Source organism: Meleagris gallopavo, chromosome 3 (assembly GCF_000146605.3).
Source record: "Meleagris gallopavo isolate NT-WF06-2002-E0010 breed Aviagen turkey brand Nicholas breeding stock chromosome 3, Turkey_5.1, whole genome shotgun sequence".
In the NCBI taxonomy this organism is placed as follows: domain Eukaryota; kingdom Metazoa; phylum Chordata; class Aves; order Galliformes; family Phasianidae; genus Meleagris; species Meleagris gallopavo.
In genome coordinates, this window is record NC_015013.2 from 11,082,161 (window position 1) to 11,107,922 (window position 25,762).

Below are 25,762 nucleotides of genomic sequence, written 5' to 3' on the forward strand. Positions count from 1 at the left end.
CACATCCTTTACATGTTACAAGCAGAGGGCCCTTTGGGAAGCACCTTTCTTGGTTTGTTCACCAAACTCAGGTTCCTGGGCCCAGGAGATCTCATTTACTCTGATTCTTTTCTAACTAGCAGATGGTATGAGATAAATGACATTTGTGCTCTCACACAGTTTCTCCATTAGGTTGCAAAATGATGGGATGATTTCTGAGTTGCAGGGAAATCAAGAGATCGTAGAATCATAGAATTGTATGAGTTGTAAGGGGCCCTTAATGGCTATCTAGTTCAGCTATGAACAGGGACACCTACAGCTACATCAGGTTGCTCAGAGCCCCATCCAGCCTGACCTTGAATGTCTCCGAGGATGGGGTTTCCACCACATACTTGGGTAGCCTGTTCTAGTGCCTGACCACCTTTCTTCCTTATTCCAATTTAAATCTCCCCTTTTTTAGTTTGAAACTATTTCCCCTTGTGCTATCACAACAGACTCTGCTAAAGATTCTGTCCCCTTCATTCTTGTAGCCCTCCTTGAAAAGTCTCCCTAGAGACTTCTCTTCTCTGGGCTGAACAGCCCCAGCTCTCTCAGCCTGTCCTCTCAGGGGAGGTGTTCTATCCCTCAGATGATTTCTGTGGCTCTCCTCTTGATGTCTTCTGACAGGTCCACATCTCTCCTGTACTGAGGATACCACATGTGGATGCAGTACTCCAGGTGAGTCCTCACTATCATAGAGCAGAGGGGGCAGGATCACCTCCCTTGACCTGCTGGCCACACTTATTTTGATGCAGCCCAGGATACAGTTCACTTTCTGGGTTGTGAGAGTACATTTCTGGCTCATGTCCAGCTTGCCATCTATCAGTACCCACAAGTCCTTTTCAGCAGGTCTGTGCTCTATCCTTTCATCCTCCAGCCTGCACTGATAGTGGGAGTTGCTACAACCCAGTTGCAGGACCTTGCACTTGGATTTGTTGAACCCCATGAGGTTCTCCTGGGTTCACAGCTTGAGCCTGTCTAGGCCTATATGAGGCAGCGCACTTAATCCCACTGTCATAGAATCATAGAATCCTTAGAGTAAAGGAAGGGACCTTTAAAGGTTGTCTAGTCCAACTCCCCTGAATGAACAGGGACACGTACTGCTAGATCAGGATGCCCAGGGCTTGATCCAGCTTTGCCTTGAAGATCTCCAGGTACGGGGCATCAACCACATCTCTAATCAACCTGTTCCAGAGTCTCACCACCCTCACTATAAAAGGTATAAAAGACTTTTTTCTTATATCCAACCTAAATCTGCCCTCTTTAATCTTGAAGCCGTTTCCCCTTGTTCTATCACCAAAGACCCTGCTGAAGAGTCTGTCCCCTTCTTTCCTGTAGCTCCTCCTCAGATATTGAAAGGACACTAGCAGTTCACCTTCTCTTCTTCAGGCTGGACAGCCCCAGCTCTCTCAACCTGTCCTGATAGGAGAGGTGTTCCATCCCTTAGATCATTTTTGTGGCTCTCTTCTAGATATATTTCAACAGAAATGTATCTAGATACATTTCAACAGCATCTCTCCTGTGCTGAGGACTCCACATCTGGACACAGTACTCTTGTTGAGACCGAGGCAAAAAAGGTTGTTAAGTATCTCAGCCTTCTCCTTGTCTGTTTTTACCAGCCTGCCTGTGTCACTCATTAGGTGGGGTACGCTCTCTCCAGACTTTCCTTTTCTGGTTGAGGTACCCGTAGAAGCCTTTCTTGTTCTTCTTGGCATCCCTAGCCAAGTTCAATTCAGGCTGAGCCTTGACTTTCCTGACCCCATCCCTACACAGCCTAGCAGCTTCCTTATAGTCTTTCCACAGTACCTGCTCCAGTTTTCACTGCCTATACATTTTCTTCTTGCTCATCAGTTTGACCAGCAGGTCCCAGTTTAGCCACATCAGTCTCTTGCCTTCCTTTTCTAACTTGCTACACCTGAAATCTGCCAGCTCAACTCTGCACTCTTGCCCTGAGGGTAGTTTCCCAGAGTATTTTGTTGACTAACTCCCTGAAGAGCTGGAATTTAGCTTTCCTGAAATTTAGCACCAACCTAATTTTACTCTTTGCCTGAACTCAACCATAGCATGGTCACGACAGCCCAGGCAGCCTCTAATGCTAATGTCACCAATCAATTCATTTGCATTGGTGAGCAACAGGTCCAGTATTGCATCCCCCCTGGTGGGTGCTGTCAATATAATTGATGAAGATGTGCATGAGCAAAGAAGGAGGGGCCATGACCCATAATTTTTTTTATTGCATCTGATGCTGAGGCGGTCATGAAGCTGTTTCTGGGTTTCCTGGAGATGGTAAGGCACTGAAGTACAGCTGTTCTGCATAGTACAGGAGCTTTCTTCTGTGTGTGGGAGCAAAGTATGGCTCATCTGCCTGCTTTTGGAGGGAATGGAAGTCCCCCAGGTGAAAACAGGGCTGGGGTTCTCCATGCCTGCAGGTGCATGGAGGTTTGGGAACATCCACGATGCAGTGGGTGAACAGTTGGCTGATGAGCTGGGCTCAAAGGCCTATATTAATTGGGGTTATGTCAGGCTGGCAGCTAGTCACTAGTGGAGTTCTGCAGGGCTCCATTTTCTGGCCAGTTCTCTTTAATGTTTTCATAAATGATTTGGAGTACAAAACTAGAAGCTTGCATATGATACTAAATTTGGAGAAGCTGTTGACTCCTTTGAGTTTACAGAGGCCTTGAATACACAAACGGAATGTGAGATAATCGCCAACGGCATGAAGGTGAACAAGAGCACGCACTGGATTTTGCGCTGGGACAGAGCAACTCTGGCTATATGTATAGGCTAGGGGATGAGAGGCTGAAAACAGCCCTACAGAAGGAATCTGAGGGTTCTGGCTGACAGCAAGTTGGATGTGACCCTGGCAGCCCAAATGGCCAAACATATCCTGGAGTGCATCAGGCCCCTGGAACACACACCCCAGGTCAGTGGTCATGGCCCCAAGCTACCAGAGTTCAAGAAGCACTTGGCAATACTGTCAGACATAGAGTTTGGATTTTGGATAGTTCTATGTGGAGCCAGGAGTTGTACTGGGTGATCGTTGTGAGTCCCTTCCAACTCAGGATATTCTGTGATTCTGTAACCCAGAGGTATTTGGGGATGAGGTCCTGAGTGGGGAAGGCAATGAGCAGTCAGAGGCTGGTGTGTAATACATGGAGATTTTGCTGTGCAGCTGACTTGCTGGAGCAGGAAGGTTGCCCTTTTCTTCACTCGCTTTTCAAAGAGGGACGGTGGGAAAATGGTGGTACAGTCCAGTTCTGCGATGTATACTCTATTTTAAAAATGAATTATAACTCTGTCAGAGGATCTGTTTTGCTTACACTGCAGTTTAAACACTTTCTAAAAGCCTTGAGCATTACTAATTACTGTGCTAAGGAAGCTTCCACCTTGCAGTCAGGGCTGTACAGGGTTTAACACGAGGCCTTGCATGTTTCTTGTTGTTTAGCAAGAACTATGACTTGAAAGATGACCTGTACTACTACAGATTTTCACAGTATTTTTATTATTGGAGGAGTGAGCTGCAAAAAGGGAGGTCACTGAAGTGGCATGTCATGCATAGCCTTGTTGACTGTGTTCAGCAGTATGTTCCATTACATGTGGTAAGGAAGGAAAATGCAAATAAAATGTCTGAGCCCTGGGAAGGGCTCTGAGCAGCCTGAATGGGAGGGGACAGGCTGCAGCTGCTAGCTGGAGAGCATCCAGATCAAACACAGGTCTCTTCTACTTGCATAGGGAGAGGACAATCTGCCTTTTAACTTTCTGATTGTTCATACAAATTCATGGTGCCTTCTTACCAGCTGTTGACATAAAGGAGTGGGGAGACCCTGCCTGCTGAGGAGACCCTGCATAAAATTAATTGAACTTGGCACCTTGCCGCAGAGAAGCCAAAAAGGCACCAACTGCGCATTCAGCTCTCTCTCCACTCCCCACTGAGGTCCCTTTGCACCAGGCTGGTACAGGGGCCCAGCAGCTGTCACGCCTCTGCACGGCATACTGACTTCTGTAAGGAGAGGAAAGATGTCAGGGATTTTGTTTGTGTGACCTGTCCCTGCTGTGCAGATCAGACTCAATGTGTGGTACAGAAATGCAGGTGAGATGATGCAAATCAGCATACAGACACATGCAAGCACTTTCCTTAGGTTTAGTTACAAGAGGAAATTTATTTTTCAGGACGTATGCTGATTTCTGCTGACTATTACACATGCCTGCTGACAGCGGGCTTTCAGCTCCTTGTGACAGGCACAACCCCTATCCATTGTAGCAGCAGGGTTTTCATTCACTCCTCTGCTTTGGGCTACTACTTCAATATTTTTGTCTTGGCACCCACCTGATTACACTCCCTGGTGGTGATTGCTTTGCATCTTGCAAGCTGTCTTGCCACCATTCTGTAGATTACAAGGCAAGCAGCAGGAGTTCAGCCTGGTTCCCATTGCAGCTGTAGAATGGCACATCCTCTCAAATTATTTGGTGTGGGTATATTCTTAGAAGAACAGTGTTCTGAGGTTTTCTAAGATCTGAAGATAAATTGTACGTAGTAGAATTTTATTACTTGTACGTTTAGAATATTTTGTGGGATATCAAGGTTTAGGCCCATGTGATTCTAGTACCAGCTTAAAGGGAACAATCAAAACTGGAAGCTCCACAGGCCAGATTGGATGGGGACCTGGGCAGCCTAATTTAGCGGGTGGCAACAGGGAATTTGGAACTTGATGGTCCTTAAGGTCCCTTCCAACTCAAGCCATTCTATGACTCCGTGGAAATCTTGGCTATCATTTAGAGAAATACTTCTAGCTACAGCAGTTGAACCAGCAGCTGTGCTCGGGTCTGAACAGGCATTTCTGAGCTTGTTTAGTAGATGCAATTATTCATGTGGTGCTGCATCTGCACAGAACAACAAAAAATGATTGTGCAAAATTGCTGGGACCCAGGTTAATTTGTAAAAATAAATAATTCTGAATTAGAAAAGAAGAAGATCCTCCTGTCCCTGGAGGTGTTCAAGGCCAGATTGGATGGGGCCCTGGGCAACCTGGTCTAGTATTAAATGTGGAGGTTGGTGGCCCTGCGTGTTGCAGGGGGGTTGGAGATTCATGATCCTTGAGGTCTCTTCCAACCTGGGCCATTCTGTGATTCTATTGTGACTGAAGTTTAGGCATCATATTGCTTATTGACTTCAAGCCATAGCCTCAAGAATTGCAGGCTGTCCCCTGCTCCTCTGTGAGGTGCTCATGTGAAGAGCCTTGGTTCCATCATTACATGTTGCTTTCCCATCCCCTGAAGGTAGGGATCCTGCACCCCACTGGTGCTTCATGTCATTCCAAAAGCCAAGGACTTCCCACATCTGGTCCTGACATTTTGCTCTATATTGGCCACAAAATTTGTGAATATAAACAAATATATAGACATAATAAACAAGGCCATTAAACTTCATACATTTATTTTGACTGATTGATCTTTGATTTCTGGAGTCACACTGTTTCATGTCACACATCTGTTTTTAAAAAGCAACATTCTAATGCTGGTGGCTACAAAGAAGTATTTGAGAACTAAAACTCATTAACATAAAAAAAAATTGAAGACAAATTTCCTTGGAATTCATAATTGTTTAAAAAAAAGAAAAAAGAAAACAAACAGTTTTATTTCTAAAGCAGTCTGACAAGGAAATGATTCATTAATTTTGAATGCTAATGGCTGGCAAATACTGTTGAAAAGCTGGGTGTACACTGCAATGAATCAGACATGGCTGAGTTTAATAGAGATCAAATGATATTTATATACTTGCATACTTATTTGACATATATTATACCTATATTTTTATGTATATATTTGTATATGATGTAGATGTTTAATACTATCAGAATACATTTAGAGATGCTAAGGAAAACTGCTGTGGATTTGGGTTTTATTGTAGGAAATGCTGCTTTTAGGCCACTGAGAAGCTCTTCAGCTAGCAAAGAATGTGGGGCATCCTCATAATGTTTAAACAAAGTTGTAAAATACTATGCAACAGAGGTAAAGATGGAGAAGGAGTTAGTCTTGTACCTACATTTCTAAGGGCAGCTAAATCATGAGACATCTCCTTGCCTGTGACTGTGTTTAGTCCAAGGCATGTACTTATACAGATCAGTTTCTGCTGTCTTTGAGCACTGCTTTTTAAAATTCTTTTTATAGTTTGCACATGCTTTTACTTTATACCTTGCAAGCACATGGAGCCTCAAACACATGTAAGCTAAAACTTCTTCAAGTTTTCCTTATTTTTCATCATTTTTCTTCAAAATAGCAGTAGAAAAAACCACAAGGAAATTCCATCGTGTGAAGTCTTTACTTCAACCCATTTGCTGTTTCCTGATATAGTTGGTGAAGAACTACTACGAAGCATCTGATCACATCAAAGTGTGTTTTCCAGCAATATTCATGCAAAAAATTCTGCACAGAAAGAAACGTGCCTGATTTTTGTGCTAAGATTAACAGTGTGGAGTATCAGCCTTTTCACAATAAAAGTCTCTTTTGCATTTTTCCCACGTTTTCCTACATTTCTTTGAAATGAAGAAAGCCATGCTTCTGAAAAAATTGAGTCCCGACAGATACTGTACTGAGATGTTCGTGATAAGTGTTGTTTGAAGCAGTAAGTACTGGGGTGTCAATGGGGTATGTACTGTATATTACAAGTTACACAGACAAGTTTATCCTTAATTTTAGAGTAAATTTTGTAGTGTAGACACACTGTACTAAGCAATTTGTGGAAAATTCATTCTTCTGACTGATGGACTTAATACTCCCATTTTCCTACTATTTGGAACAGGATGTTGGCTGAGGGCCCCAAGAATCTGCCAACATACAAAGACTAAATCAAGCACAATGCTGATAAGATATAGAGACCCTGGAGGGATCTCCACTGTGGTAAGTCTGACAGAATAAGAACAGAATTTTTTTATTTTTTATTTTTTTTTTAAATCAGATGCTCCTAAGGCGTGAGGTGGGGAGCTAAACAGATATTGTTCCACCAGGGGTTCCTAGACAAAGGACTTGAGTGTGCAGCACTTGCAATCAGTTCTGCTCGAGAATGGTCATGGTAGAGATGCCGTACGTACAGCATTATATTAAAAGTAGGTTTCATTATTTATTGTGTCAATAGAGTGGTAAGGAAAAATAAGATGAATGCAAATAGAAGCTCAGTGAATTGCTCCTATTCTGCTGCTGCTACTGGAAGAGAGGTGGCTGAAGGATAACACAGATGGCACAGCAGCCTGTCAGTTACCTTTCTTCATTAACTTAGACTGCAATAAAACACAGCTTTTTAAAACATAGTCCAAGTAGCCAGAGCCTCTCTGCGGAAATTAATTTCCTCTGGAAGCTAGTTTCACGTAACTCTTCACCTACTTCACTGAACATTATTCAGCCCTGTCAGTAGTGACAGAAGTGCTCGACAGAGCTACCGAAAACTAGGTCATGTGGTGGATAAAACATAGCACGCTTCCCTGTGTTGCTTTTAGCATGGACCTCCTGAGATTGCAGTAAATAATAGATACCTACAGGCCAGTCTGGGCGTTTGATGCAGTGTTGCAGAACACATCTTTGGTCCATGAGGGAAGGAGGCCCTTTAATGATATAAGCCTATGAGGTAGGCTGTTAGGTTGGTTTTTTTTTTTTTTTCATAGGGAAACTGCTGGCTACCTGTTTCTCTAACTCTGAGCTGCTACCATGCTGGCTATTTTGTGATTACATGTAGGTGTTCACTCTTGGACAACTCAATTTCTACCCTTACGGGTCTGCTTCCCAGCTTAGGGGCTTACTTGAGGGCTTTGCTGATGTGGTGGTAGTAGCTGTTGTTTGTCAATGCCTCACTGATCTCCCTGGCAAAAGGAACAGTCCTATGGTGAGGACATTGCTCTGTGGTAAGCACCCAGCTATGTGTGCTTACAGGAGGGATGGCTGGCTGTGAGAGCAATGATTGCTGCCAGAACAGCCATTCCATGTCTCTCCCATTCAGGAAGACTGTAGACTGTGTGAAAGTTAATGGTTTTAAAAACTCTTTATTAAAAGTGCAAAGCATTGTTGTTAAAGGCTTTTAAAATGTAATGTACTTACTTCAAAAGTAACTTGCAAAGAATGAAATGAAAACTGTGTACTGTGTTTGTGTTTTATAATTTTCTGTTCCTTCCCCTTTACCTCCCCTCTTTTCCTTTCTCCTTTTCATTCTTTCCTAGAAGGGCTTTGAGTTTTCCCAGTTATTGTTTAATGTCTTGCTATCCAGCTTCTAAATGTTGGATTTAAGTGCTTAGCCTTTCAGTAGGAGAACCAAGGCACTAACTCATTAACATAGATATCCTTCATGCTGAATGTTTGTTAATGATTGATGTTAATGAACTGTTAAAAAGAGTAAAGTATCTTCTCTACTGAAGTACTCATACTGCAATTTTCCTCCAGAAAAATGTTTTTGGACAATTTCATCCACGTTCTTCTCATTTCTCCCAGGGTTTACTCCTATGAATTTTCACCCTTCCTGCCTCGCCACTCCACTTGATGCCTTTGTAGTGACAAGAGGCACCATATCCATGATTCCAAAGGTGAAGTTGTGCATTGTATCTGAGTATTACAGGTGCCAAAGGAGAGTGATTCCCCTGCAGCTTGTCCTCCCTACCCCTTCCTTTGCTCTCAGCTGGGCAGTCTTGTGCTGGCTCTGTGGCTTGTAAAACTTTTTACTGCATGAACTTTGGTTCTATCCTGGCAGAAAATTCAGTTTCACTTTCAGAGATAATCTGCTGCTGAATTACTGGTTTGTATCAATTCTGAGAAGCTCCCAACAAGCAGTGGAGCTGGTGCAGTGTAAGCAAGAGCACATGTGCAAGAGTGGTACAGGGGGTGTAGGATACAGCAGTGGCAGTGAGATGTTGGATGGACTCAGCTGACCCATGCTGTTTCTCCATTGGGGCTGAGTCACCCATCACTTGAGCCATAGTAACTCACCACATGTGAACTCTCAGAAAAGTAGGTGTGCTCGCATAGAAACACTTTACTGAAGGCTCGGCCAAGACAAATGGTCTTGCTGTCTCTTAAGCTGTATTTCACCAGGATGAGGGATGCTCTAACAGTAATTGCTCTCTTGCAGTGGTGTATCTGCTTGGTGTGGATGGGAGTATGCCTTCGGGGGATTTCTGCATGAAAACAGGAATGTGCATTTATCCCTCAAGCTATCGTTCAGAAAAAAATCATTTTGTCTGTCTCCCAGACTTTGAGATTTTTGATAATGATTGCTTCATGCTTAGCTTTGAGGTAACAATATTTAGAGAAAACATGAAAAGAACTACCTACAATGAAAGAGGAAGGCTGCATTTACTAATTCAAATGGTAGAGGTCTGCACAGATGTGAAAGGTAGCACTAGTGGATAAGATCACAGTAATCTTGCCCTGCTATCAGCATTTCATCCCCATTGCCTAGCTGTTATATCCAGGTGTCTCTGAATTCCCTCAGTACAAGCAAGCAAAGAAACAAATCCACACAGGAAAATGAAGTGGATATGCCTCCCGTGAAACAGCACCTTTGTTAGATTTCCATCTTGGTTGGTGCTACACACAAAAGGAAAAAAGCAGGAAGAAACTTAGCAGTAAAATAGAGAGCCCCTGCAGTCTGAGCAGCGTGAACATTATGTTGGTGGATGGGCACTGCTGCCTTTAATAGGTTATCTTTTTCCATTAGAGAACTGTTTAAATTTTTAAGTGGTGCAGAAGATCATAAGGGCTTTTACCGTGTGGGTTCTGATTTTCATGTGGGTTTAGAATGTGTGGGAGACACTAATGCATTAAGAACTACTCATGAATCTCCTCTATTTCCAGTCTTTCCCCTGGGAAGTATTGATGGTCATTTCATCTTTCTTATGTGACTTTTAAGATCCTCAGAAAAAAAAAAGGAAATGATTTTCTGGTTACTTCCCAGTGGGATATCTTACAAAGAAATATGAGGGCTGGAAATGAGAAGTAGAACATAAATTCCAAGGGGCTTAGATTCAACTAAACTCACAGTCAGGTTCCTCAACATTTATTTTGATTATAAGTCCCAAATAAAGTTAAAGCACTGGAAAAGAAAAGGTAGCAGAAGTAAATGACAATTTTTATAGCAGAATTTGAATTTAAAGTGATTAAATAATTGTGCTGATGCACAATATATCCAGCAATATGTCTTTCTTCCAGATGGGAAGTGGAGAACCTGCATTTATTAGATATGGGACTAATAAAAGGTCTTTTTTTCCCCTACCATGTAGACTTTATGTCCATCAGAGTGTTTCATGTGCTTTTTCTTCTAATCACAATGATGAATATTCCAAAATTTCTTCCCTTTGGTATTTCACAGTTAAAATAATTTCTAGTCTGCTTGAAGACTTGTAGATATGAAGAAAGGCTGAGTCGTATAGAGAAAATGTATTTCACTTTGAGAGCTGATGCGTAAATGCCTTGAAATTTAAGGTATTTTCAGGTGCAGAGAACAACACAGAGAAGCACACAGACCTGAGAAAGTTAAGCAACTAACCTATTGGAGCAATTGCTTGGAAGTGAGTGGAATTATTTCCCTAGAGAGAATTTGGTCTTAGGAGTCAAATTGTCACTGAACAAGAACCCAAATGAAGGGCAGCAAATTGATTTTGCTTCCTGTGTCTTTCTTCAATATTTCCCCTAATTAAAAAGCGAAGAAGGATGTGATAAATTCAGCTTTTATTTCCCCCTCACTGTTACACTCTTTCCTGAATCAACTTTTCTTTGTATCCATTTTATTGGCAAGGCTGGGAGGTGAAATGAAGGCCCTTTGGTAAAGTTTCCAAAAATGAGCACCTACATTCAGTATAACTGTGGAAAAGCAATGTTTTTACAGACAGTGAACATCTTCATCTCTGCCTACGTTTGGGAAAAGTTGTATTCACTCTCTGTGAGAAGGAGGTCACTTGCACAGAGATGTGATGCTTTTCTGATCTGTGTGACCTAGTCAAACACAAACAGGAGTTGTGGAGGGGAGGAAAGTGAGAAGTGACAAAAAAAGAAAAAAATAATCTGTAGTTCAGGTCTTTTCTTGACACAATTTTGCATATGTCTTTTGCAGTCATCTGTTTCCTTTCCTCTTAATGCACATGTAAAGACTACATGTTTCTTCCTGCTTTTTGAGCTGCCTTGCACAACCTTCCTTTGCTGCTCCTAACTGCTCCAAGCACTGTGCACAATACTTCCTTTTTTGGTTTCTCATTTTCCCATATCTGACAGAGATGTTTCTTGCTAGGTTCCTTCTCCTTGTTATTCATTTGTTAAATGAATACTTTCTCCCAGTGTTTCTTTTTAAATTTTTTTTGACCCAGAAGATGAATGACAGGGTGTACAAAACCAATCCAAGTAATGCTTGCATGTTTGGATAAAGGAAAACAAGGTTCCAGCTCTAGGGAAAGCTCAGTGTTTATGCTGTGTAATTTATGTTTAATGCAGCAGCAGAATCTTTTTTCATGTCTGGCTCTTCAAAGATGTAACTTATGTGACATGTTTTGCAGCTTCTTTTGTGCGTGAGAGAGTAAAGGACACTGGCTCGTTTGAGATCCCTAGACATGTTAAAAAAATGTGGAAGAAAAAAGTACAAGGAAACACACTCACGGAACTGCTGAGGTGACGTAACCAGGTATCTTTTGATGTGTATCCTTTGTTTTCTCTTCCATCTCCTCAAGTTTAAACAAACTAATGCTATAAAGGATTAGAGCTGTAATGTTTCTACGCCATCTTTTGGAGTCTGAGGTTTTTCTCATGGGCTACTATTTAGGCTGTAGTGAGCTTTGAGGGTTGGTAGAGTCAAAGGAAGCAACTATGTTGTATTTACACATGAAATGCTAGAAAGTTGTGCCTATTCCTCAGTGGAAACATTCCATTCTTACCTTTAGTCAGAAGGAAATCCCTTCAGTCAATCATATGGTCCTTTAAACCTTCTTGGAAATTGGATGTTTGACTTAGACTTGCTGAGACCTCACAACATTTCCACTTTCTTGGTGGGGTCAGAGGAGCTGATACTGGAGGGAAGTTGGCCTCAACATGGTTCCTGAGTAGGATGCCAAAACCATACAGCTTTGTGTGATGGCATATGGAGCTGAATGCTTACTTGAGGAGCACAGAGATGCTAGATCAGACAGCGTTTGGGCTGAGGCAGCTGGGTTTGAAAGCTTATTTTAGCCTGTGTGTTATTATATGATGGGCTTTGGGTGTTTGTTTAAGTCTGATATGACTGGCAAACAAATGTGTATCCTTTGTGTGTGGAAGACCTGGGGACAAGCCCTGATCTTTACCCCAGCTCAGCTGTGCTGGGGCGGTAGGTACAGAGCAGTCCTGATTTCCCCAGGCTTACTTCAAAGCTGACTGCTCACTGCCAAAACCAGTGCATTTGGCCAGTAGTTTCCCTCTGAATTGCTTCCATGCCCATTGTGCAAACAGGATAAGAAGCTAGGATACCTGTTTGTTGCCTGTTGTTGGTTAACGTCTTTTATAAAACACCTCAAGACGTCATCAGGTCCAATCCCCCTGCCAAAGCAGATACCCTGTAATAGGTCACACAGGTAGGCATTCAGACAGGTCTTGAATATCTCCATAGAAGGAGACTCAACAGCCTCTCTGGGCAGCTTGTTCCATTGCTCTGTCCCCTATAAAGTAAAGATGTTCTTCCACATATTAGTATGGAAATTCCTACGTTCAAGTTTCATGCCATTACTCCTTGTCCTATCACTGTGCACCACCGAGAAGAGCCTGGCCTCATCTATTTGCCCCCCACCTCTCTTTAGATATTTCTTAGCATTTATCAGATCCCTTTCTCAGTCTTCTTTTCCCCAGGCTGAACAGACCCAAGTTACTCAACCTTTCCTCATATAGGAGATGCTCCAGGCCCATTCAGAGCATCTCTGCTTACAGCAACGATCGTTTGGCCCACAGTCCCTCCATGAAGCCTTTGCATTCCAATGTGACTTTCTTGCAGTAATATCTTACTATGGCTAATGGTTCACAGGAATAAAACTGGGCCCGTTTGTGTCCTTCATCTCATACTGTTGAGTTTATTGTGGGTAGAGATTGTCTTATGTGTAAATGGTTTGTCCTATGGAGTCTGAATGCTTCTCTATAATTATAGAATCTGACATCGATGACTTAATATATTTAAACTTTCCCACAGGGAAATCTTGGAACTGAAAACTTCTCTTCCTGCAAATGCATAGCATGGTACCTGCCATCACAGACTCCCTAACCGGGGAAGAGCCGTTCATTCCTTGTTTCAACTATTCTAGAAGAAACTTGAAAAGTGTCAATGAGTTCTAACCATAACGTACTTGTGTGTCTGCTGTGGAAAAGGCTGGTCCCTGCAACTGGCTTTTAAAGGCCTAACTTACTCTGATCTGACCTTCCAAGTTATTTGCAAGCACAGCCTGACATTTGGATAATTAAGTACATAATTTATGGCTGAAAAGGGAAGACAGGTGGAAAAAAAAATAGATACAAGGGAAAAAAAATTTCCTCATATCTGACCCAAGATGTAGCTAGGTCATGCTAATGGGGGTCCTTGTATTTCTTCTCTGACTTTGGTAAACCATCCCTGAGTAAGGCTATAAAATTTGTACAGGTAAGTCTCAACTCTGAGGAATGACAAGTATGAACAATCTCTAATGAAGTGAGTTGGTACTGTTGTAGTTAGCCTGCTTCAGGATACTCACAAAGGGATCCCCGCTATCCTTTCTTCTACATGAAGATATTGCTTGTATTAAATATGGGTGGAAGTATTTTCTTTGTGGTTAGAGCTGTGGTTATATTATAGCAAGATACCCATGCAGTTCCTGTGAAACCACTGGCCTATCTGACTGAAACAATATCCGCTGGGATGAATAATGAGAACGATCTGAATCTGAAACGGCTTGACAGGCCTTCCTTTATTGCTCATGGCGTAAGCACGCAAGTAGGATCGAGAGGGATCATTTTAGCATGCAGTGGGTGCAAAATAGCACAAGGAATCACCTCAGTCATGAGAACCTGAATGTCTGGAGAGAGCTCTCCTTTTGCAGAAAGCCATACATTACAGATGTTTCTACTTTTTCTGTAGATTCCACACACATATGCATGCAAAGACTAAATAAGTCCCTGATATAGCTCTACAGGATGAGAGGATGAGAGGGTACTTTGAAAAAATCTGAGTCTCATATTGGCTCATGGCTAATGGACAACTCTAACACTCGGCTACAGGTTGTATACACAGGAATACTCATGCTATTACTTTTTTTTTATCTGAATGGTAAAACTCCCTAATGCAGAAGGCTCTCAGACCAGCTGTATAACATACTGCAAACTGTTGAAGAGAGAAAACTAGGATCTTGTTTTCTATGGTGCTTGTAGTTTCACTCCTTGCTTGGGTACATTTAGTGCCTTTTTGAGCCAGTTTTTCCAAACAATCATGTCTATTGCGTAAGAAGGTGTAGAGGCTTATTTAATCATCTGGGCAGTTTCTGTCAACAGCTCAGAAGCATATTTTTGTCACCACTTTCTATACAGAAGCTATATACATTTTTTTTCTGATACATTTCCAGCAAGGAGATCTAAGATAATTTTGTTTTAGATGGTATAAATAGCCCATAAAGTCCAATGCTCTGTTTCGTTCCATACAGCTTTAGTTTGCTGCTATTTCTTGTTTCTAGAGGTGCAACTGTTTTCCTTTTCTGTGTGATCTGTGTGATTTGCCAATGTGGTTTGTGTTTTCTCACTAGGAATCATTTCAAGCTAGACACAAATGGACAAAAAATGAGTTGGTTTAGGAGCATGGGGTTCCCTGACGCTCTAGAGGCAAAAGTTGTTCCTGCCATTCATAAGTGAATGTTTTGTAACTGGTTTGAAATCTGCTCCTTCTTGGCCTGCCCGTCCATGAGGGCTAAAATGGACAGAAAAAGTAACAAGAAACAACCTTTTTGGTAATAGCTATTAAAAATACAGTTTTTTCCTTTACCCACTGCATTTTAATTTTTATGCAAAAACAAACAAACAAACAAAAAACCCACATATTTTATACACACACACATACATATATATATGTATATAATACATATGTAGTCTTTATAGGGCCTGAGCACTTGCTGAATCATGAACAAAGATGATCTTGTCAAATGAAGATCAGGTTGTAGCTTTTCAGAGAGCCGTTTGTTTTGCAGGGACACTGTGTATCCTGTCCTCACCTGAAAGCTATTTTGAAACATTCTGGTCTGGAGAAAATACAACAGTTTCTCTCTTCTCTTTTGCGGATGTTTTTCACTTGGATTTCTCATCATTTGAAAAACATGCAACCAGTTGAATGGTACTGAATGTTTTTTAGCCTTGAGAACTGAAAACACTTTCTGCAATTGATGGTTTGTTTTAAGACCACAGGAAACTACATGTCACTACCCATTAATGAGCACTTTGCTAGCTGTTTGCAATCTTAAAAAAAACATGATGAAGCAGAAAACTCTGCCATCAACAGTCTGCTATTTCATCCCTCAGTCAAACTAATACTGAACTAACTCTCCACACAAAACACCGTTTTCATTATCTATGCTCGCTATTTTTTCCCCTCATTAGAACTGCCAAAATAAGGAAAAAATGAGCTAAATGTACAGTGAGCTTACTCTAACTCAGGAGCAGAGAGGCTCTTAATTCTTCCCAATGAAGGTGGGACTGTGGCCAAGCTGTGGACCCTTTTTGGTACAGGAAGCAAATCTGCAGTGTGGGTTGGGCTATTTGTCCTGGCTCATGTGGGCACAAACTAGAGGAGTGGGCAGAAGGGCAGAGACACTGACCCATGTTTACAATCCCAGTGTGCAAATAACATGGCAGCACTCACCTCTGCCCAAGGGGCATGTCTGGCTGCAACAGCAATATAAATAATTTAGCAATGAGATTTATGGGCTTCTTTTCAGTGGTGTCTTAGGCTGTATTCGGTCACAAGCACCAAGATAATTGCCTTGAACTCATGTGCTAATATTGTATTAATGTGCAAGAGCAAAGCCCTCATTTTTAGATCACTGTTTAAAAAGTCTCTCTTCTCTTGAAAAATCATTGTGAAAGACTATTTTTTCTCTCCTCCCCCCCCTTTTTGTGTGTGTTTGTGTGTGGTAACTTTTCAAAGGCACAGTTGAATATCCTCTATAGGTTGAATTGGCGTCTGTTAGAAGTCAAGGCTCCTTGTAAAAGCTCCCTGTTTTGCTCATTCTTGCAGTAATCAATCCAATGTGTCAGATTTGGTACCTACACTTCATATAGTGGAAAATTTAGCAATTGCTTTATAAGTGGAAAATAATGGACTCATTGCTTGCAGATAACCTATTTCTTTTCAAAAATTGGGAAAATTCCTTTTTTGTTTATTCGCTGTTCTGAATAATTTATATTTTCCTGTTTCCTACAGCCATTTTCTGACATGCAAATAGCAATTTACTTTTATGTGGGATAAATGCTTCCTGTATGCTTCTCCTTCTATGAAATGGTTTTGGGATGCTTTTGCCCATCTTTACCAGCGGGGCATATTTCAGTCTCCAACACTCGATTCTTTAGAACCTCCAATCACTCCAGAAATACAAATTGATTCTGTCCCTTTGTGACTCGAGGGCATTAAAGTGCACTGCACACAGGTGTCTACCAGTGCCTTATATTTCTGTGGTTCTGATGTGCCAGGCCATTGAATTTACACAGGCCACTATACACTACTATCCCTTCTGCCCCCTCTCTGTCTGATGGCAGGGTCCCTCTCTTTGTTAACTCGAGTTGTTCTTCTCTTGTGAGTGACGATCAGGACCCTCAGTAACAGGAGCAATTCCCTTGGTGGTGGTTCTATTTTGTAATTCTCTCACCTGTGCTCGTAGTACAAGATTGGGTTTTTTATGCCACTTCTTCATGTCTTCTGCGTGCTTACGCAACAGCATGAGACATAGATTTCCTACTGACGTTTGCTTGAGCAGGAAGATGTTTGCCTTTAATAGCTGAGATTTTTGATGATACGGGGGAGGAGCAGGGTTCATCACCTTTGTTGAGCACCTTCAGTAAATTCTTCTGATCATTCTGATCTTCATCAGGTGTTTCTGATAGTACCATGGGTTCATCACAATTGATCAGTAGTTGGTTCCTCCAGCATCCCATCTTGCTTCTCCATTTTATACAGTCTTTCTGTTACTTTTGAGATGGCTGAGATGTAAGCATAAGATGGAGCTAACTGTTGTTCAAAGTTTTGAAGCGTAATAATCAGTTTGAAAAGTTGTTCCTTGTATCTTTCAAACGTTGCTGCTAGTGCACTGGTGTACTTTTTGGGTGCTGTTCTTGTGTCTTTCCACCATCTCTCAGCAATCCATTGGCATGGATTGTTAGGAACAAACATGGGGTCGTACAACATTTCCACCACAGCTATTTCATCGAGTGGAAGAGGCAGGTGACCATCGTGGCTGAGCAAGGGCCTGCAGCTTCAACTCTGGGAAACGAAGGAGGAGGCAGGCCAAGGAGAGCGTTCCCCCTCTGATAAAGTAGAACAGAAAACTGACTTCCTCAGACATGGAAAAAGCTCAGTCAATACGTTGCCCCAGTCTTCAGTGGTGGTCAGGCTACCCATGCCTGCCAGGACCCTGACTCACTAGGTGAGGGCGAGAGGGGTGGATTCCATCGCACTGTAGCAGTGCAACAAGCCCCACACCTCCTTGTGAAACTGCATGTATATAAGTCTGTGAGATGGGATGATATGCATCCCAGGATTCTGAGAGAGATGGCCGATGTGGTTGCCACTCTGCATCCCATTTGAGAAATGGTGTCTGTTCCAGTGACTGGAAAAAGGGAAACATCTCTCCCATTTTTAAGAAAGGGAGAAAGGAAGACCCGGGGAAGTACAGGCCGGTTAGCCTCATCCCTGTGCATGGGAAAATCATGGAGCAGATCCTACTAGTCGCCTTGTTAATCCAAAACAAAGAGGTGATCAGAGATGGCCAGCAAGGCTTCACCAAGGGCAGATCTTGCCTGACTGTTCTGGTGGCCTTCTATGATGGAGTGATGGCATCAGTGGATGGGGGAAGGGCAACGGATGTCATCTTGGTGGACTTCTGCAAAGCCTTTGACATGGTCCCTCAGCATGTCCTTCACTCTAAATTGGAGAGGTATGGATTTGAAGGATGGACCATTTTGGGTGACATCAAGCTACTCTAATAACAGTGTCCCTATATTTTTCAAGCAGTGTAGAGTGATATTTATTACAACAAATTAAGATGAAATGAATGCACATAGAAGCATTTCATCTGATGTATAGTGAATATTTTCAGTTTTATCCCAGTGTGCTGTTACCAGAAGATTGTAATGGTTTTATCAAAAATTCAGAAGTACTTTCTAGGGTTGCCAGCATTTTCCTGGGGAGAGAGGCCAGTGCACCAAGAAAGTGAGAGAAACCTGCTCGTCTCTGAGCTTAGCTATATGTGTGGGGATAAGTTGTGACATGTTATGTATGGACATATGTTATGTCCTTAAAAGCTGATGGGGATAAGACTGACAACACATATGGCCTGGGTATGGAAGCTTAACCTAAATCCAGCTACATTTGTTCCCATCCCTTGTATGTCAGGGCATGTATGCAATTCCTTGTGTCCCTTGTGTATTGCCATGCTTCTACATGACTAATATATTCAATATTTAACACTCATAGCTTTCTATGAGTATTTTGTGAATTTCTGAAAAGCACTCTCTGGTGTGGGTCTCCCCTGCGTTCTTGTCAAATGGGATGAAGCAGGCCTCGGGTGGCATGGTCTGGAGGGTGGGTGTCCAGCTGCAGCACAGCAGACTGGGGGATCGGCAGCGAGGAGGGCTGCTGCAGCTCTTTGTGCAGCTTCTGCTCGTAGGCTTGGCAGTGTCTCGCTCCGACAGTGAGATTAAGACAATGCTTCAAGTTTAGTCTGACCAGTTTATTACAAATCCTAGTTGCTCAGAGAGATGGGGAGTGGGAGGATGGCAACTATTTTGAATTAGGGTGATGGGAAAGGGAAAGCTGGCGATAGGAAAGATAGGAAAGAAGCAGGAATTACGTAAAGCACAGATGGTCACAACCAAGATCCCAGCAGCATCACAAGGCACCATTCCGAACGTCTGAGGCAAAAGTGCAGAGGGAGAGCAGCAGCAGAGTGGCCAGCCTTAGGCAACAAGCAGGTCCAGTGACTACAAGTCCAGGAGGAAGAGGCAGGTCTCAGGTAGCAGGCCCAGGAGGGTCTGTCAGCAGGCAGGCATCACATTGTGAAGCATCTGATGTCAGACACCTACCCTCTTGGTTGTTGGTCCCTTTTTTATCCTTCTGCCAAGGTGGCATTCCTGGGTGCTTGGGTAAGAATTGGGTTGTGAGTACCCCGAGATGGCTGTCTCCCACAAGATAAGCCCACACAAAAGACTGCTTCCAGCCATTAAGCTGCTGCTTATCTCTCACTCTCTCATTGCCCCTGTCCTGCAAATCTTCAGACAAAAGATTTTGCCTACTTTGACCAGGAGCTGCAGTGCAAAGTGGGCTCTGCTTTCTTCATCACCTTCCTTGGTACCATGACCATAGCTTGGGTATTTTTAATCTCAAAGGGGTCATCCATTGTCAGGAATGACCTCTTTCTCCTTCTCCCCCTCCACCCCCTCCCTCCCCCCCCACACACACTTCCAAATGTTTTGTTTCACACTTACATTTCCCTGGCAGTTTCTCGCACTCAACCTGTTTCTACAGCAGAGGTTCTGGCTGGAAGCTCTCCTCTTTGCCTGTGTTCAGGCTGTCTGTATTGCAGCTTTCTTTAGTCTTGTGCTGTTGGGCAGCCAAACTCAGGGCTGGAGCACAGCTTGGCTGAGCCTGCTTTTCCCGTTTGCATTGGTGGCTGAAAGGGTTTTCCAGTGCAGAGACACTGGGAATGTGGGCAAGCCTCTGCACCTCTTCTTTGCCTTTGGTATAAAGTCATCCTGCAATTTGTCTGCAAACTCTCACCTTGGCTGCCATTGTTTTGCCCTCTCTCACCATAGTGTCTATGCTTCCTGTCCAGAGGTGGACATGGATGTTGGCTGACACATTCTGGTGGCTGATCTTCTGCGTTTTTGTATACGGAATGTCTCTTTAAATCGCATTTCTCTTTGGAGCGATCTTCTCCCCCTGGAGTTTCAAGGAAGTGATGCTTCCAGGTTGTTTTCCTGACTAGCAAAGTTACATCTGCCATTAGCATTTGGTTTTGCGATGGCATCTTCCAGAGCAACAGTCCTTGGCTTCTTTTACTGCTTCTTTTCAGGCTTTCCCAGCCTGCCTGACTGTATCTGCAGAGCTCGGACGCTTCCAAGGCTCAGCCACATGATGCATAAGCACAGCTCGTTGATGTTGTCCTGCAGTGTGCCGAAAGTTGGAACAGTGCTGCCAGCATGATAAGCAGTCTCTTTCAGGGGGAAGCCTGGTGCTGGCACAGGCTGGGGAATCACTCTCTCTATGTGCTTTGTTGGGCAGATGAGTCTTCTGTCCTAAAGCCAAACATTACCAAATGTAGGGGCTTTCTGACAGTCTCTGTGCTGAGACCTATGTTGTACCTTGTGCTTTGTAGCCTATGTGCCACTCGCAGCAGCAGCAAAGCTGGCTTTTGGTCACCTCTCTTCCATTGTAGAGCCTTGCAACAGCAGGAACACTGGGAAGAGGAGTTTGTTGCCTTTGGTGGGCTAGATGCTGTTTCCGGTACCCTGGCATGACTTCAGGATGTTGTCACCAATGGCTACCAGGTGCATCATCCCACCCATCTCTAACTGCCCTAACTGCTCCTGACTTTTCTAGCCTGAGTAACAGTTTTGTGTCAGAGTTTACAACGTAAAAAGAAACAATGGCAATAGGTTGCCCCTCCTTGCCAAGTAAATGATGAGATCTCTCTCCGGTTTGGATTTGTTTATTCTTTTTTTTTTGTAATTTACTGGTGGTTCAGTGCAACGTCCCATAGCCCACCTCTCCCATAGCCCACCTCTGCCTAACAGGAGACTTATAATTTCCTTGGTAAAATTGCTTCCCATTGAATTTTAGTTATTTTTCTGTTTAGCTATTTTCCTGTGGTTTGTATGAAACAAAGTCCATGTGTGGATGCGTTCACTAAAAAAAAGAAAAAAAATTCCAAGTAATAACAAATGGATCTTCATCAGGTATTTCTGACTGCACCATGGGTTCATCCCAATTAGTCAGTACAGATGATTCCTGCTGCATCCCTACTTCTTCTCCATCTTATCTAGTCTTTCTAGATATCTAGATATCTGGTCTTTCTTGGTAGATGAAAAAGTTAATATGAGCCATCAGTGTTCATTTGCTTTCCCAACTGCAAGAGGTATTCTGGGATCCATCAGAAGCAGGGTGCCCAGTGGGGACGGAGATGATTGTCCCACTCTGCTTTGCCCTTGTGACTCCCCATCTGGAGTACTGCATCCAGATCTGCGGCCGCCAATACAAGAAAGACAGAGAGATGCTGTTAGACAGAGTTCAGAAGAGGGTCACAAAGATTATCAGAGGGCTGGAGCACCTCCCCTACAAAGATAGGCTGAGCAAGCCTGCAAGCCTGGCTTGTTCAGCCTGGAGAAGTGGGTCGACCTCATTGCAGCCTTCCAGTACCTAAAGGGAGCCTACAAACAAGAGAGGAGTCAACTCTTTACAAGGGTAGATAATGGCAGGACAAGAGGAAACAGTTTTATATTAAAAGAGGGAAGACTTAGCTTCGATGTAAGGGGAGGTTCTTTATCAAGAGAGTGGTGAGGTGCTGGAACAGGCTGCCCACAGAGGTTGAGGATGCCCCATCCCTGGAGGTGTTCAAAGCCAGGTTGGATGGGGCCCAGGGAAGCCTCGTCTAGTATCAGGAGGTTGGTGGCAGTGCATGTGGCAGGGCAATTGGAGCTTGATGGTTCTTGAGGTCCCTTCTAGCCTAAGCCATTCTATGAGTCTGTGACTTTTTCCATGAAAATAACAATGACTGAGTTATAGCATAGAATCACAGAATGGCCTACACTGAAAAGGACCACAATGATCATCTAGTTTCAACCCCCTGTTGTGTGCAGGGTCACTAACCACCAGACCAGGCTGCCCAGAGCCACATCCAGCCTGGCCTTGAATGTCTCCGGGGATGGGGCATCCACAGCCTCCTTGGGCAACCTGTTCCAGTGCTTCACCACCCTCTGAGTGAAAAACTTCCTCCTAACATCTAACCTAAACCCCCCCCGTCTCAGTTTAAAACCATTCCCCCTTGTCCTATCACTATCCACCCATGTAAACAGCCGTTCCCCCTCTTGTTTATAAGCTCCCTTCAAGTACTGGAAGGCCACAATGAGGCCTCCCTGGAGCCTTCTCTTCTCCAGGCTAAACAAGCCCAGTTTCTTCAACCTTCCTTCATAGGAGAGGTGCTCCAGCCCTCTGATCATCTTAGCAACCCTCCTCTGGACCTGCTCCAAGAGCTCTGTGTCCTTCCTATACTGGGGTCCCCAGGCCTAGATGCAGTACTGCAGATGGGGCCTCATAAGAGCTGAGTAGAGATGGACAATCACCTCCCTCTCCCTGCTGGCCACTCCTCTTCTATTGCAGCCTAGGATAGAGTTGGCCTTCCGGGCTGTAAGCGCACACTGCTGGCTCATGTCCAGCTTCTTCTCTACCAGGACCCCCAAGTCCTTCTCTGCAGGGCTGCTCTCAAGGGGTTCTTGCCCAGTCTATATAAACACTTGGGATTGCCCCGGCCCAAGTGCAACATCTTACATTTGGCCTTCTTGAACCTCATTAGGTTCACATGGGCCCACTTCTCCAGCCTCTCCAGGACCCTCTGATGGCTTTGCTTCCCTCCAGTGTATCGACCATGCTGGTCCGCTTGATGTTTTGCTCTCGGTGCCATCGTCTATGTCATTGATAAAGATGCTAAAGAGCACCAGTCTACTGTTCTAAGCAATAATATCAAAGTTGTCACAATTGTGTGGAATTTAATGTTCCTGAATGGTACTTGCCATTAGTCCGAACATTCCTGAGTCAAAGTAACTGTTAAAATTGCCCTGAACCTTAGGTGTGGCCCAAATGACTTAGTTTGAGCTGCTAATAGAGTCGTTTCAACTCATAACAGAGAACTGACTGCAAAGCAGAACCAGTGGGGAAAACAGGTGATGTAGGTTGTTGCCCTGAGCAGCAGCCTGCCAAGGGCATAGCAGAACGGTCACATCTTCATTGCTTGCTCTCTCTCTGCCAGTGCCTAGGGAAATCAGGTCTGTTGCTACTGCCAGGGCAGGGTTTGGGATGTGTGACTCTGGGCCAGTTGCTTGTGGCAGTCCCTGCTCCTGCCCGGCAATTTCCTTTCTGGCAGCAGGCGTTACCTGAGATGATGCACAGCCATGATTTAAAGCGCTGCTTTTTTCCTGGTGAACACTGAGATGTTCCTTTCTAACAGTGGTGGTCTGTTCAAATCCTGCAAGACTTGCAGCCTGTATGAGCATGGGTAGAACCTCTGCTATGTCCCTGCTTGCCAGTCTGAAGTGTAGTCTAGGTGGAGGCCATAAAGCCTCCCTATCCTCTGAGATGGATTTTATGAGTGCCTGGCTTCCCAGGGTGGTTGCGTTCTCTGGCACATGCAGGTATGGATGTTGTCACAACTTTCTATAATACATTTTGTAGTAGAAGTAAAGTGAATTTTATCATGGTGTATAGAATTTATGTCGTGTGAAGAAATAATTATTGGAAGTTGATGTGACCCAAAGACAGGCATCTGAGGTTCTGGAGTCCATGTTGCTTATTTCTAACAAGCTCCGTATTGCTTTGGCCCTTTCTGTCCACTGTGATAAATGTCATAAAGTAACTGAGTCAGCAGTTTGACTCCCATTGACCAAATCAGTATGTCTCCCATGATCTTCCACACATCTGGGACTCGTAGTTTCTGCAGACAGAACCATCAACAGAGCATGTGCATCAGTTCAGAAGGGCTTTCTAAAAGATCATAGAATGGTTTGTGTTGGAAAGGGCTTCAAAAATCATCTAGTTCCAAACCTCTGCTATGTTCCATACCACTGCTCCGGCAGTGTTGCCAGCCCCTGAATCAGGCAGCAGCTCAGGCTGCCCTGAGCAGTGTTCAACCCAGCCTTGAACACCTCCACTGATAGGGCATCCACAGCTTTTTTGGGCAGCCTGTGCTAGTACTTCACCACTCACTGAGTGAAAAACTTCCCCCTCACATCTAATCTAAATCTTCTCTCTTTTAGTTTAAAATCATTTCCCCTTGTCTTATCACTATCTACCCATGTAAAAGATTGATTTTTCTCCTGCATAAGGAGGAAGCTCCCTTTAAGTATTGTGAACCACAGACTGGTAGGTGCAGGGTTGTAGGTGAGTTTCTTTGTAGAACTGTAGAATCATGGAACATCCTGAGTTGGAAGTGAAACATAAGGATCATCAGGTCCCGCTGCTGGCTCCACACAGGACCACCCAAAAATCAGATCATATGTCTGTGACCGTTGTGCAGACGCTTCTTGAGGTCCAGCAGCTTGGGGCATGGGGAGCCTGTTCCAGGGTCTAACAACACTTTGGGGAAGAACCTTTTCCTAATATCAAACTTGATGTAGCTCCACATCATTCCCTTGGGTTCTGTCACTGTGACCAGAAAGAGCAGATCAGAGCCTCCTCCTCTGTTACCATCAGAGAAGGCCATAGGCTCCCATGAGGTCTCCCTTCAGTCTCCTCTTCTGTAGTCATCTGCCTTTGCAGTAACCTGTCCCAATTGCTAAAGCAAACACATTATCTCCACTCTCCATTATCCCTATCTCCACTAATAACTTTTGTGTAGCACTTCATTTCTGAAGAGAAAAATCCATGCCACAGGACCTCTGCTGTTGATTGTGGTGAGATTTGAGGTGCAACTGCTTCAAGTTTGTTGTTTTTAAGCATGTAAGCAAGACCTTGTTCAGTTTTACTCCACAGAATTCCGCTCTCTACTTCTGTGTATGGTTATACATGCTCCACAGAGGAAAAAAAATAAAAAAGGATGTTTGGAAAAATTCTCTCTGTATTATAAATAAAACTTGGAAGAAATGTTTCTAGGCTCTCCAGCTACATGGTTAGCTCCAAGCCCAGCACAAAAGCCATATCTTCCACTGGAACAGTGTGAGAAATATTAATTTACTTTTAATTCAGTACGCAGTGAGACAATGGAAGTTTATATCCACATGCATATTTTTTTTTTTATGGGAAAAGAAGAATATTTGATTTGTTACTTTTCAAAATTTCAGATTAAGATACAAAAGATAGTGTCATGCTTATTCCGCAAGTGTTTTAAGGTAGGGAGTCAGTATCTGGGCCAAGATGGCTCCTTGAGAGAGGGGATGCCTCCTCTGGAAAAGTCTGTGTCTTTCTGATAGACATACCCCATGTCCACAAACACTCCGGAGTGCAATGGATGAAAACCTGGATGATCCTGGGAGTGAACTAGATGACTGTAGCAGGAAAGAGGCTTTGGCACCTGATAGCCAAACTTAAAGTGAGAACACTGCTTAAAATGGAAATAAAGTGTTTTTCAAAATGCATATTCCTGGCAAATAAGTTGCAATTTATTGCCTTATTGCAGAGCAAGGCATTCACAGTGATTCTAAGGCAGTTACCATTGGCATTTAAGTATTGTGACTGCCACTCTGTTGCCTCTGTAGCAGCAGGAACGAACCATCGAATGATGAATACTTAATGTAAAAGTTGATGTACATCTATTGTGAATCATCTGCTACA

General features: G+C 43.5%; 1 protein-coding gene across 2 annotated transcripts in view; it reads left to right on the forward strand.

The window, feature by feature from the left end:
- The first annotated feature begins 6,818 nt into the window (after nt 1-6,818).
- Nucleotides 6,819-25,762, forward strand: part of F13A1 (coagulation factor XIII A chain) — a 123,271-nt gene continuing 104,327 nt past the window's right edge. The window contains exons 1-3 of one of the 2 annotated variants that reach the window (XM_010708396.3): nt 6,819-6,915; nt 8,491-8,582; nt 11,541-11,665. The gene's annotated coding sequence lies outside the window, so the exon portion shown is untranslated. The remainder of the gene's footprint in view (nt 6,916-8,490; nt 8,583-11,540; nt 11,666-25,762) is intronic. The other variant, XM_031552759.1, reaches the window with a different exon arrangement.